The sequence below is a fragment of the Myotis lucifugus genome, unplaced genomic scaffold (genome assembly GCF_000147115.1).
Source record: "Myotis lucifugus unplaced genomic scaffold, Myoluc2.0 scaffold_116, whole genome shotgun sequence".
Classification (NCBI taxonomy): Eukaryota; Metazoa; Chordata; class Mammalia; order Chiroptera; family Vespertilionidae; genus Myotis; species Myotis lucifugus.
In genome coordinates, this window is record NW_005871164.1 from 3,725,174 (window position 1) to 3,739,149 (window position 13,976).

General features: G+C 49.3%; 1 protein-coding gene across 1 annotated transcript in view; it reads left to right on the forward strand.

The window, feature by feature from the left end:
• The window catches only part of MGAT5 (mannosyl (alpha-1,6-)-glycoprotein beta-1,6-N-acetyl-glucosaminyltransferase), a 215,181-nt gene that overhangs the window by 151,606 nt on the left and 49,599 nt on the right, over nucleotides 1–13,976 (forward strand). The gene's annotated exons all lie outside the window — the stretch shown is intronic.

The following is a 13,976-nucleotide window of genomic DNA, read 5'->3' on the forward strand; positions in this document are numbered from 1 at the left end:
GCTAGCTGTCATGGAGCAGTGCTGAAGAGCTGTGTTCCGACTCTGATTCTGCCATGTAGCTTATCAGGTGAGCTTAGGCAAGTTTCTTGATCTCTTGAGCCTCCATTTGTCCGTCCCTGTGTGAGATGGAAACGGCAGCCCCTTCCTCTAAGGCAGTAGTTGAGAATTGACTGAAATGCTGCATAGAGTCATTGTACCGAGCTGAGAGGTGGGCACACAGGAGCACTGCACCCACCAACGTGGCTGTGCCATCTCTGCTCAAAGTTCAGCCGAGAGCAAAGCGCCCAGCGAGCTCTTGCCTCATGCCACCTCGTACTGGAGGGAGAGGCAGGAGGTCACTCATTCCAGTGACCCAGTTCTGAGGAACACAGGGTTGTTTGGTGAAGGGGAACAAGAAGGGGCAGGAATATGGGGAGAACACAGCCCTCTTTAACCACAGAGGGCAGAGTATTCAAACATGTATCCAAGAGCTCCAAAGCCAGAGGAAAACTATGTCTATGAGTGGAAGACTGAATGGAAATAGCCAAGGGAAGATGGCTGTTTAGGTGATTGTTGAGTAGTCAGGACACTTTGCAGCATTCCACTGTGATCACAGCAATCCTAGTGATGAGAAATTAGGAGACACTTGAAAACATCAGCTTGACTTCATGGGGATCAGAGCCTTGGATTTTAGAAGGATGCACAAAAGTGAAGCAGAAACAAAAATGTTAAGGTGAGAGCTGTCTAAAGCTCAGACTTGGCACTTCTTCCCCAAAAAGTCAGGACAACAAATGAGTTCTTCTTCCCACTTCTGAACGTTAAAAAGCTTTTCTGAGAATAAACAATAGTGACATTTTTCCCTTAAATTTTATCATGAAAAATTTCTAATGAAAGAACAGTATAATGAGCCCTCATATACCTACCCATCACCCAGCTTCACCAATTATCAACTCAGGGCCAGTCATGGTTCATCTTATCTCCCCCACCCCCAGGTTATTTTAGAGCAAACCCAAGACATCATATGATTTCACCCCTAAATATTTCAGTGGGTACTTCTAAAATATAAAAACTCAAAGAATGTAACCACAGTACCATTATCATCTAATAATAATAACTTACTAAATGAATACAATCATTGTTCAGATTTCTTAGATTATTTCTTTTTTTCTTCATTTTAATCCATCAGGATGCAAATAAGATCCACACATTGTGATCATGTATGTTCCTTAAGTCTCTCTTAATGGAAGTTTATTTTTGAAGAAAGCCAGTTATAATCCCATAGACTGACTCTGACTAATCACACATCGTGGTGTGGCTTACCGTCATTCTCTCCCTGCTCTGTTTCCTGAAATTGGTAGATACAAAATTACAGCCTCATCAAACTCACGTTTGGTTTTTTGCAAGGCTACGTCATAGGTGTGGCTGGGTATTAACATCAGGAGGCACAAGAGTGGTTATCTCACTTTCCTTGATGTTCTCAGCCCCTAGGAATCATTGCCTCGATCCATGAGTTCGTTAGTGCTTGCAAACGGTGATATTCTAATTAAATGTCTTTATGAAGTCACTTAATTTAAATGTATTTGATGTTTTTCAGTCCATTGCAGTTATTTTTATTGGACTTATAAATGTAGCCGATTTAAGTTTCAGAAATGCTAGGTTTAGGAACATGTGAAAAGCCATCTAAGGAAAACGGACCTGGATCACATCTGCACTGAGCTAGTACCCTCTGCCTCTTCCAGACTTGCTCCTTTTTAAAAGGAAAGCTTTCTCACTTAAAAAAAATTTTTTTCTCAAATAGAGTTAAGCCTCAGCCTCTGCTCTACCTCCATCTGCTTTACCACCTGAGCTGTGAGACCCACCGGCTAGATGGGTTTCCCGGTGATTAGGTTTTTCTTGGAGACCCGGTGGCCCGCAGTCATGCACATATGGTCTCTAACGGCTTGGTGCAGAGCTGAGATAATGGTGTGTGAAGGTGACCTGAATGGATTTGAAGTCAGAACTGATGTGGAATATGGCAGGCCGCTCCTGCAGTGCATTTGGAATACTTGTGTTTTTGTCCAAGAGGGCATATGTCGGGTGACTGACGCCCTTGAAGAGGAGCTATGCCCCAAGCTCAGAAATCCTGTCAAGGACGCAGAAGACCACATGCCTCCTCTTTTGAACCTTTTTAATGAGGAGGCTCATTCTCCCTTTTCTACGCTGCTGGAGTTGACAGGGTACTGTCATTCTCCTACTGCAATGTCTGTTTCCCCAGCCCTTCTAGGAAACACAGAGGCCAGCAAAGTGTGATGCACAGACTTCATTTTGCTGTGGAAAGGTGGTTGTCTGCAGCTTCTTTATATATATATATATACTAGAGGCCCGGTGAACAAAAATTTGTGCGCTCGGGGGGGAGAGGGGGTCCCTCAGCCTGGCCTGTGCCCTCTTGCAGTCTGGGACCCCTCGGGAGATAATGACCTGCTGGCTTAGGCCTGCTCCCGGGTGGCAGAGGGCAGGCCCAATCCCTAGGTGCAGCCCCTGGTCAGGCTCAGAGCAGGGCTGATTGGGGAGTTGGGGCGCCGCCCCCTGTCATGCACAGAGCAGGGCGGATCGGGAGGTTGCGATGCCACCCCTAGTCACGCTCAGGGTAGGGCCGATTGGGGGGTTGGGGCACCGCCCCCTGTCACACTCAAGGCAGGGTCGATAGGGAGATTGCGGCACCACCCCCTGTCACGCACAGAGCAGGGCCGATCAGGGGGTTGGGGCGCTGCCCCCTGTCACACACAGAGCAGGGCCCATGGGGGGGTGGGGTTGGGGCACCGCACCCTGTCACACACAGAGCCACAGGGTGATCAAGGGGTTGGGGAACTCCCCCCTATCAGGCACAGAGCAGGGTGATCAGGGGGTTGGGGCGCCTTCCCCTGTCACGAACAGAGCAGGGTGGATAGGGAGGTCGTGGCCCCGCCCCCTGTCACACACAGAGCCGCAGGGCAATCAGGGGTTTGGTCGCTGCCCCTTGTCACGCTGATCCCCGTGCCGGGATGCCTCGCGGCTCCGCTGATCCTGGTGCTGGGAGGCCTCGCTGCTCCGCTGATTCCGGTGCTGGGAGGCATATTACCCTTTTACTATATAGAATAGAGGCCTGATGCACGGGTGGGGGCCGGCTGGTTTACCCTGAAGGGTGTCCTGGATCAGGGTGGGGGTCCCCACTGGGGTGCCTAGCCAGCCTGGATGAGGGGATGATGGCTGTTTGCAGCTGGTCACACCCCCTTCAGGGTGGGGGTCCCCACTGGGGTGCCTGGCCAGTCTGGGTGAGGGGCTGAGGGCCGTTTTCAGGCTGGCGGGTGACTGAAGCTCCCAACCTGTCCTTTTTTTCTTTTTTTTTTATTCTGGGCCAGCTTTAACTCTGAGGCTTGGCTCCAGCTCTGAGGCCTCGGCTGCTGAAAGCAGGTATCTGGTTTGTTTGGGTTCTATAATTGTAACACTGTTGCGGTCCTGCTCACTCCAGCTCTGAGATCCTGGCTGGCTGAAAGCAGGGATCTGCGTTTGTTCTATAATTGAAACAATGTTGCGGTCCTGCTGGCTGAAGCCAGGCTGGGTGAAAGCAGATTTCTGGGATTTTGTTTAGCTTCTATATTTGTAACAATGTTTCTTAACCTGCAAGCTCAGATGCCGACAAGGCAGGCGGGGAACGTTGGCTTCCTCCGTCACTGGAGCAAGCAAGCCTCCTGTTCGCTTCAAGCTGCCTGGCTGCCGGCCGCCATCTTGGGTGGCAGTTAATTTGCATATCGCCCTGATTAGCCAATGGGAAGGGTAGCGGAGGTACGGCTAATTACCATGTTTCTCTATTATTAGATAGGATATATATATATATATATATATATATATATATATATATATATAATTGATTTTTTTACAGAGAGGATGGGAGAGGGATAGAGAGTTAGAATCATTGATGAGAAAGAAACATCGATCAGCTGCCTCCTGCACACCCCCTACTGGGGATGTGTCCGCAACCAAGGTACATGCCCTTGACCAGAATCGAACCTGGGACCCTTCAGTCCACAGGCCAATGCTCTATCCAATGAGCCAAACCTATTAGGGCTGTCTGCAACTTCTTCTGTTCAGGGATGGAATGCCACTTGGTCTTCAGTTTGTGGTTAATCGTTGCAACCATGTCAGTGAAAAAATGTTGAGCTTGCCCTGCCAATCTGTGGATATTAATTTATCGATAAAATGTACTGTAACGTCAGAATGTTATGTACATTATAAAAACATTGAAAATGTTTTATAAGCACACATTTCCATTTTTTTCCTTATACCCCAGGGGATCTTCCTGTGTACCCCCTTTGCGGTCCACTTCAATAGTTGCAGTATGTGAGGATCCAGCAAAACCATGGTGCTCTCCAACAAACCAAACACCAGAAACAAAAGATATATTTCAACTACTTTTCAAAATCAGAAAGAAATTATTTTCATTATTTTCAACATGTATGTTTCTCTTGCTTTCAGAAATGAGATTTTATTTTGAATTACATGACAGGCGCTGTAACCATCTCAGATATGGGCTTCTTGAGTGGCTTTAATCTGCCTCTTTCCATGAATATCTGCACGGAGTCCTCTGCCTGCCACTCAGGACAAATTCAAGTCACATGATGTATATTCTCAGTCCCCCTTCAGAAAAAGCTAAGTGAGATCGTGGTCACTGATTTTTGCTAACGTAGTCAGAGTTGCTAGTTTAAAACATTAAACGATTCGGGCCCAGGTCTCAAGTGATGTGGGCCTCTTCCCACCCCTCCGCACGGTTTCTTTTCCTGGAGAAAAATCCCTTCTTCAGTATCAGCTACACCAACTCTCACATCTTTGCTGCTCTTTCTCTTTATTTCAGAGCCCAGAGACCTTTGCCTCTAGGATACCTGTTTCATTTAGCAGGTGTTTGTTTATGGAGCATCTCTTGATGGCGTGGACTCATGATCGGAATTGTATGTGACTAGGTCCTTGTCCCCATACCAAAGCTTGGCATCAAGGAGGGGAAGGAGATGCAGCACACCTTCAGGCAGGGTTTAACCCCTAGAGTGCCAGGGAACGAGATCGCGCTACTCCTGTCTTTCGCCAAAAGTGCCAGGAGCGCTATCAAAGCTTTGAAATGGCGTCCAGTTCTAAGTCTGCTTTTATTAGTGATGATGATATTGCTAAATATGTCAATGTAGTAAATGTTTCCTTAAGTTTTTGAATATGTAACTTCATTTACTTGCGATTCATAATTTTTTTCCTAAACTGCTGTAAAATCAGCAAAAATGCCTTGGCAATGTTAGCATAGTTCCTAGGATATTGGTTGGCACTCAAAGGGTTAAGAAGGTGGAGACAGTACAGAGGAGGGGATTAGGGTCCATTGGCTGGGGCAGGGGGTGGGGGGGAAGCTATCAGTGGTCTACCTGAGGAAAGTGAAGAGTGAGGTACCAAGCAGAGTGCTTCAGAGGGGCCTGCCTGCGGTGGTACAGGGCAGGCAGCATTCCTTAGCAGGAGAGTCTCCTGAACAAAAATGGAGACTGCAGTTAGCTGATGGGGCATGGGATAGAGAAGAAAGGCTTGACTGGTCCAGAGCACGAGAAGTCCCGAGCAGACTCCTAAGTGTGCACAGCTCTCTAGTTAAGTCACTTACCCGCATCCTCTCAGGGGGTCTTCTGGGCCTCTCTGGAAGAGGAGGTGGTTATTACCTAAGGGATCCAGATGCAGTGGGTGAACCACTTGCTCAAGGGCACACAGCCAGCAAGTGGCAGAGCCCAGCCCAAACCCAAATGACCTGACCCCAGGTCCTTCACCCTTTCCCGGGACCTCCCTGGGGAGGGTATAATGAGCGTTGGTTTGGGGCAGAGCATCAGAACTTGCACAGAGCCTGAGAAATGGGCCAGTGCGGGAGAGAGGTGTTGATTGAGTGGGAGATAGGAGGATAGCGGTTCTCAACCTCTGGGTCGCGAACAATGAAAATACATCCTGCATATCAGGATGTATTACGACTCATAACAGTAGCAAAATTACAGTTATGAAGTAGCAACGAAAATAATTTTATGGTTGGGGGTCACCACAACATGAAGAACTATGTTAAAGGGTCGCAGCATTAGGAAGGTTGAGAACCACTGAAAGTGTGACAGATTATTTTCCAAAATAATGGACACGTGTGCTACCTCACCTTCACTCTCTCGGTGTATTTTCATGGTTTCCAAACTCCTGCTTCTAAATTAGACACTTTAGCTGCTTCCCCTTTCCAAATATACTCATTTGCAGCATTTTAGATTCAAATATGTGCTAATTAGGCTGATCACTTTTATTTTGCTATCTTGATGTTTTCAAAAAGTCAGGAACGAAGTGAAGAAATTTCCAGAGGCCTACGATTTATTTCAAGGAGAGGGGAAGGGGGTATTTTTAGCTTCCGTCCTAAAATCAATCCTGCACTTAAAACCAGCAGTTAGAGTCCTCTAAAGAGAGCTTGCACTGCTATGCAGAAGTCAGGCTCAGTCTGTGCACTGTGGCTTCCTCAGACAGCGCAGGGAGATTACACCTGGAATTTCCAAGGTTGTTCTTAGTTTGATTGGAACAGGGCAGAAAGGAGCCTGAGAGCGAGCCTTATGTTTTAAATGGCCTGGTTTATCACGTTAGGGCCCAGCCTCTCCAACAAAGATGTGTCGATACTTGCTATTCTTAGGGGAGAGATTATGCACATTATGACAAACTGACACATCCATCATCATGAAGTTGTGGGTATTAATGCATATGGCACTAGGCTGCTGCCTTGGAGAGGAAGTTTAACAAGTGCAGCCCTTATGCTGTAGGGCTGAAAACTAGAAATGCGAAGCAGCCATGTGGAAGGCGGAGGCAACCCGGGCCAACCCCCCGAGGGGTGGGATCCTCTCGTCACAGGCCCAGTGTTGAGGACAGAGGCCCCTTGGTGAGTGAGGGGTCCACCACATGAGACACTGCACCCCAGGTCAGTGGGATACCCTGCTTCTGCCATAACCACGTTCCGAGTGGCACCCGGAGGTACAGCGGAGAGCAGAGTGTGAATCTGTGTGTCAGACAGTGTGGGAATAGGACCCCTTCCCTTCACTTACAGAGTCTCATTGTTTCTGTGGTCATGCCTGTGATAATAGGACAGGTTTAATAGTCCCTTATTTTACAGGTAAGAACACAGGAGCTTCGGAACTGCCTGAGGTCCCAGCAGTTAGTTTCAGATAGAATAAAAACCCAGATTGCCTCATTCTTCACCCCGAACTGTACATAAATGTGGACGGGTCCCCAGAAAAGGCCTTATGACTTCAGATCAGCATGGGGCTGGCCTGCCCGCGGAAATGCTTTCACAGGCAGAGACCGGCCCTCCCCTCTTTTACTGTGAATGAAGAAGCAGGCTGGTGACAGGTGACTACCTCTGCCGTCCATTCTGGGAGACGGTGTTTGCACTGAATGCCAACTGCTGGTTGGAGCCACCAAGCACAGGGGCCATCTTTCTGAGGCAGTGCTGTGGAAGTGCATGCGCTTCCAACATCAAGAGCTCCAGCACAAAGTGACATCTTACTTGGGTTCTGTCATCTTCCTGTGCAGACCCTGCCGTCAGGACTTGGGATGCCACCGGGGGCACAATTGTGGCCTACCTGAATCTCTGTGGCTGTCCTGGTGTCCCCAAAGGGATGCTTTTTATTATTAACTAGAGGCCCGGTGCACAAAAATTTGTGCACTCGGGGGGGGGGGGTCCCCAGCCCGGCCTGTGCCCTCTCACAGTCTGGGACCCCTCGGGAGATAACGACCTGCTGGCTTAGGCCTGCTCCCAGGTGGCAGAGGGCAGGCTCAGTCCCTAAGTGCAGCCCCTGGTCAGGCTCAGAGCAGGGCCGATTGGGGAGTTGGGGCGCCGCCCTGTCATGCACAGAGCAGGGCGGATCAGGAGGTTGCGATGCCACACTCAGTCACGCTCAGGGTAGGGCCGATTGGGGGGTTGGGGCACTGCCTTCTGTCACACTCAAGGCAGGGTCGATAGGGAGGTTGCGGCGCCACCCCGTCACGCACAGAGCAGGGCCGATCAGGGGGTTGGGGCGCTGCCCCCTGTTCTCACAGAGCAGGGCCCATCAGGGGGGTTGGGGCTCCGTACCCTGTCACGCACAGAGCAGGGCCGATCAGGGGGTTGGGGCGCCTTCCCCTGTCACGAACAGAGCAGGGCAGATAGGGAGGTTGTGGCCCCGGCCCCTGTCACACACAGAGCCGCAGGGCGATCAGGGGGTTTGGGCACAGAGCTGCAGGGCGATCAGGGGGTTTGGGCGCTGCCCCCTGTCACACTGATCCCAGTGCCGGGAGGCATATTACCCTTTTACTATATAGGATAGAGGCCTGGTGCACGGGTGGGGGCCGGCTGGTTTGCCCTGAAGGCTGTCCTGGATCAAGGTGGGGGTCCCCACTGGGGTGCCTGGCCAGCCTGGCTGAGGGGCTGAGGGCCGTTTTCAGGTGACTGAAGCTCCCAACTGCTCCTTTTTTTCTTTTTTCTTTTTTTATTCTGGGCCAGCTTTAGCTCTGAGGCCTCGGCTGCTGAAAGCCGGTTTCTGGCCTTTGTTTTTCCTTCTGTATTTGATACAATGTTGCGGTCAGGCTGGCTGAAGGCCGGCTGACTGAAAGTTGGTTTCTGGGGTTTTGTTTAGCTTCTATATTTGCAACATAGTTGCTTAGAGTTGCAGCTCAGAGGCCGGCAAGTTAGGCGGGGATCGTTGGAGTTTGCCATCACTGGAGCAAGCGAGCCTCCCTGTTCACTTCAGTGCATGGCTGCCGGCCGCCATCTTGGCTGACAGTTAATTTGCATAAGGATATGCTGATTAGCCAATGGGAAGGGTAGCGGTCGTACGCTAATTACCATGTTTCTCTTTTATTAGTGTAGATTAGGGTTCTAAAGAGAAGAACACCTTCAAATGCTATGGTAGGTTTATTTCACTAATTCTCTGGTAGGAAGTGAGGTACTAAATGAAACTGTTTTCAGTCCCAGACTGCTTGTTGGCGTGTTTCTCCACAGCACAGTTTGACCTGGTCTTGTGTTTTGTATAATTCAGAATCAAATTAATGGAACCAGTCACACCTTCTCTCCCCCAACTCTCCTACTTTACAGGGTTAGGAAGAATCACTTGCCTGTTCAGTGCCCTGTTGACTACTGTGCTGGTGTGGGTTTCTGGAACTCAGGCTTCCCTTCCTATTCCAGCAGGAGGGAGGGGCCAGCAGGGGAAGGGCCAGCAGGAGGGAGGGGCCAGCAGGAGGGCGGGGTCAGCAGGGGGCGGGTCCAGCAGAAAGGTTGGGCCCCTGGCTGCCTCTCTGGAATGAAGGAAGCAGGCTAGCACCTACCTGTAAATGTGAGCTTTGGCTCCTGTTCAGTTTTCCCTGCCTGTTTCCCAGCAAAATCAGGCTTTCTCCTTTACCCCACCTCCCAGATTTTCACATAGATTTTCACATGTCAGATATGCCCTTCAGGGCTGCCAGGTGTGATTTTAGAGACAGGTACTATCTTTTTCCCCCCTGGCTGTAAGGTAATTACATGTGGAAGAGTTAGAAGTGGCAGGAAGGCAATTACTTTTCATCCTGGCATGTGGTGATAACTCAGGAGGATGTGCAGTCTGCAGGTCACTTTGTGTCTTCTTGTATATCTTGCTTCATATGAAAGAAACTTCTGGAAATTAGTAAAAAGTCTTCCTCTGTAAGTGATGCTAAAGGTAATGGACACTGTTAACATGAATACATGAAGTGCATTGCTTCTGATGGAGTCAATGGCAGATGTAGAAAAGTTAACAGTCAAAATCAGACAATGTGATGTTGTTATTTATTACTGAGAGAGACCAGCATAGAAGATTTTTTTTTGTAGAAAAATACATTAAAGTCATTAAAAAGTGTTAATCTATTTTTTGTTTTCACATGGTAATTTTTTTGTTATTGTCATGATAAATGCAATGTTCAGAAAACTCTGCATTTCTTTTCTGACCATAATTATTCATTTCATTTTATGGTTATTACTGAAAGTCATCTTTGACCTAAAGGAGGGGGTGTTAACAATCCCATTTGGGGGTCAAATGCTCCAGGTACTCTCGGCTTTTGGTGGGAGACCAGCCTCAGCTCGCCTCTTTGGGGAACTGAAGGGTGCATAGTTCCAGATTTGGCCCCATCTGGAGACCAGGGTCTTCTGGTTCTAACACCCTAATAGTCAGTCATTGCCCTCACGGAGGCAGCTCTCTGAAGAGGGGGCAGCTTGAAGTTAACCACCAGGGACAGGTGAGCTGGTGGGAAAGGGGCCGGAGTAGTCAGCAGCCACCTGTGCCTGCTTTCCTTTGTAGACTAATTTGTCTCCCGCTTGGGAAAGCAGAGAGAAAGCTGCATTGAGTCATACATCAAAATCATGGACTTTGGGGCTCAAGGACCTTCAAACCAACAAGCCCCTCATTTTACAGCTGAGGAACCTGACATTGCAAAAGATGAAGTGGGTTGTCCAGCCTTATCTAGGCAGTTCCAAGAGGGCTAAGGCTTGTACCCAAGCCTTCTGCCTCCCAAACGCTTCTCTTTGAATATCCTTGCTCTGCCTCACCTAAGGAAGAAAAAGACTTCTTCAGACAACCTGAGAAATTTACAGGGCAGAGGAGCTTCCTGCATGGTGTCCGCCCAGGAGTTTGCAGGTGACAGCTGCAGGGTGAAGGCCTGGAGTGTGAGGATGAGGAGTTTGCAGGTGACAGCTGCTGGGTGAAGGCCTGGTGTGAGAGGACGAGGAGTTTGCAGGTGACAGCTGCAGGGTGAAGGCCTGGAGTGTGAGGATGAGGAGTTTGCAGGTGACAGCTGCAGGGTGAAGGCCTGGTGTGAGAGGATGAGGGGTTTGCAGGTGACAGTGCAGGGTGCACGCCTGGTGTGTGAGGATGAGGGGTTTGCAGGTGACAGCTGCTGGGTGAAGGCCTGGTGTGTGAGGATGAAGAGTTTGCAGGTGACAGTGCAGGGTGAAGGCCTGGTGTGTGAGGATGAGGGGTTTGCAGGTGACAGCTGCTGGGTAAAGGCCTTGTACATAAGGTTGCTTTCCATCCCTGGGCTTTTGCAAAGTGAGACAACATTGAAGTGGAAATGTTTACCACCTTCTTTTCTTTGGTTTGGACCACGCTCTCCCCTCCAGCTATCTGCATTTTTGCTGCTCAGAAGCATGCGCTTGTGCTGCTTGCCTTTCTGTTTCCTGCTGAATGGTAAAAGGAGTGGCCTCGAGTCCCCTGGCCATGGTCTTGCCACCAGTGTGCCCGGTGGAACGGCAAAAGGCAGCCCTTCCTCGCCTGTAGAACGAGGCTGTCCTCTCCTGCTCTTAGGTAGCAGTTTCCAAGGAAAGTCAGGGCGTTTTGTTAGTATCCCACCTGGACTATTCTTAATGTCGTAATAATTTTAACGCACTTGTCTTTAACATAATTACTTTAGCTATGCACATGGATGTGTTTTTCTAAACCACAAATAAATAGATTTATAGCTATTAAATTTAAAAAAATGTATCCATGTTCCACCTAAAGTCACCTTTTATATGTAACCATGAAATTGAAAGAGTGAGACTCCATTGAAATCAAGCAAGAAACAACTTTTTCTCCCTTGAACTGTAGTTATTCTTTCCTGCCACTTGATACAAGTTCGGGCAGGTCCTGTAACTCACAAATAATAGAAAACCCTTCTGTGACGTTTTGCTCCAAAAGCAATCCAACTGCAATAGTTAAAGTGTCCACTCCAGTTTCATGGAACTACAATTCCGTTTAATAGTGGAAACAACATAATTTCAAGGTCAGCTCCCCCATCCACTTCTAAGTGCTGCTTGCCTGCGGAGCCTGGAGTGGAGGTGGGCCCCCAGCCTGCAGATGGTCATCTCCCCCTCGCTGATGTCTTCCCATCCCTCGGACCAGCTGTTTATAGTCCTTCCACAGACACAGGGAAGAAGGTGGGCAAAGAGGTGGGAAGGCTCTTGTAGGAATAGAATTGGCATCATCTAGGACTAGTGCTTCCCGGGTGGGTGGCTGACACTGAGCCTGTCCTCTGGCGGGACTGCTGCGGGTCTTCAGGTCCCCCTCCTCCATGGACCACTCACCTACAGTGGTTTGTTCCCTTATCACAGGCAGTGCCACCTCAGGCTGGCGGCCTGGCTCCCTCTGCAGGCTGGTCTCAGCCACACTCTGGTGGTCCTCCCAGCAGGACCCAGTTGGGCCTTGTGCAGCCCACACCTGCACCAAGGAAACAAGCACCCATTCCTCTGAGGAACTCTGGGAGCTCTGCCTACCTGGGAACAGGCCCTGCTTTCGGCTCCTTCCACAGGGCATTTTCCCACCCCAGTCTCCAGCCATAGGTATTTCAAGTCTTGAGTCTGGAGCCAATCTGCATGCCCCAACAATTAGCAGGGAGGCAGGTGAAGCTCCCCAAGTGATCCTGGAGGCCCTTCTTACCTGGTTAGGTGGATAAGGGAAGCCAGCCAGCAGCTCCCCGAGGATGGCCTTCCTCCTCCCTTCTGGAGGGGTGGGAGGGGCTGGCTGCTCACTTTGGAGGGTACTGGGTACCCGTTGTTTGGTTGCTTCCTCTGGGGCCTCACGTTAATTGGTGGGAGATGCCCATGTTCATGCCCGTTCTGCCCTCCACCGTATGACCATGATGCTCTGCTGAGGCGGGCCCAGCCTCAGCGCTCCCAGTCCTCCCCTGGAGACCCAAGGGATGGCCCTGAGGAGTGACCTTTGCCTTTAGATAGCATCTGATTGCCAGGCACTGGCCAAAGCCCATCGGGATATCACCTCCACTTTTTCAGGTATGGATGAGACAGACTCACAGGTCACGTCCATTCAATACACAATTCGCTGACCCCAGGGACTGTATAAAAAATGCAACTTCAGTTTTGCCAAGGCAGCTTGTAGGTTCCATTGTAACACCTTTCTGTTTGTCACTGAATAGTCTGTTTTCTGTGATTACTACCCAGATGGGCCTGGTATCAAAGCCCCCAAAGGGGCTGGTGGCACATTTGGGCTGCAGTGGCCTCTTGTCAATCCTCAGTCTGTCTTCTGAGCACAGTAGCAGAGCTGACGGGCTTTGTCACTGCAGGCCCGCGGCCAGAGCAGAGGAAGCGGCATCTTTCTCCATAACTGGCTGCATTTGCATTGGGGGTGAGCAGGGTGGGGGAGAGAAGCCAGCTTTACAAGTTGAAGACCTTCTGCCCTTCTCAAAGCAGAAAAGAGGTCATGTCAAATGGCATCTTGTCTTCACAGACCAGCTGACGGGTCCCCAGGGTCCTTTCAATAGCAGAAAGCTCTGCTGCTAAGGCAGAGAAAAGCAGAACCTGGAAGTGCTGGGGAGACGGAGATGCACTCACTCACCAGCCAGTTCACAGGGGAGATCTGGAGGGAGCGTGGGCACTTGTGTAAGTTGGTCGGGGACTCATTTCTAACTTGTCCCATTTTATGGTTTGGGGACAATGTTGCCACCGTATATTTTGAAGGAAGTATATAGGTAAGCATATTTTACATATATATTTTTTTCCCAATTCTAGCCTAGCATGTATAAAAGGTGTCTAATATAACTAAGAAGTTATATTATTCCTGATTTATAATTCCATCAAGTTACAAAATAGGGCTGATTGCTCTTTCTGCATTACCCACTTAGTCTCAGAGGTCTCCCAGTTTCTTTCTTTAGGCCAGAGGCCATGATTCTCACCTAACCAGATAATAAAGAATAATAAGCAACATGCTTGTGCATATTATTCCCTTTCACTTGCTTCCCATCCATTTTTTGTTCTCCTCCTAAAGCTCAAAGGTGGGTTCTAGAACCACTCATTCATACCACACTTACGCAGCCTGTCCACCCACTGCCACAGACGAGTTGTCATTATTAAGTGTGGAGCTCAGTCCAGCAAAAGGAAGCAGATTCCCTTATTTTTATTGCCCATGGACCCATTGGAGACAAAAGAGTGAGGTTCTCATATTATTCCCACTGCAGTTATTGAGCCCTGGAGAGAGAAGGGT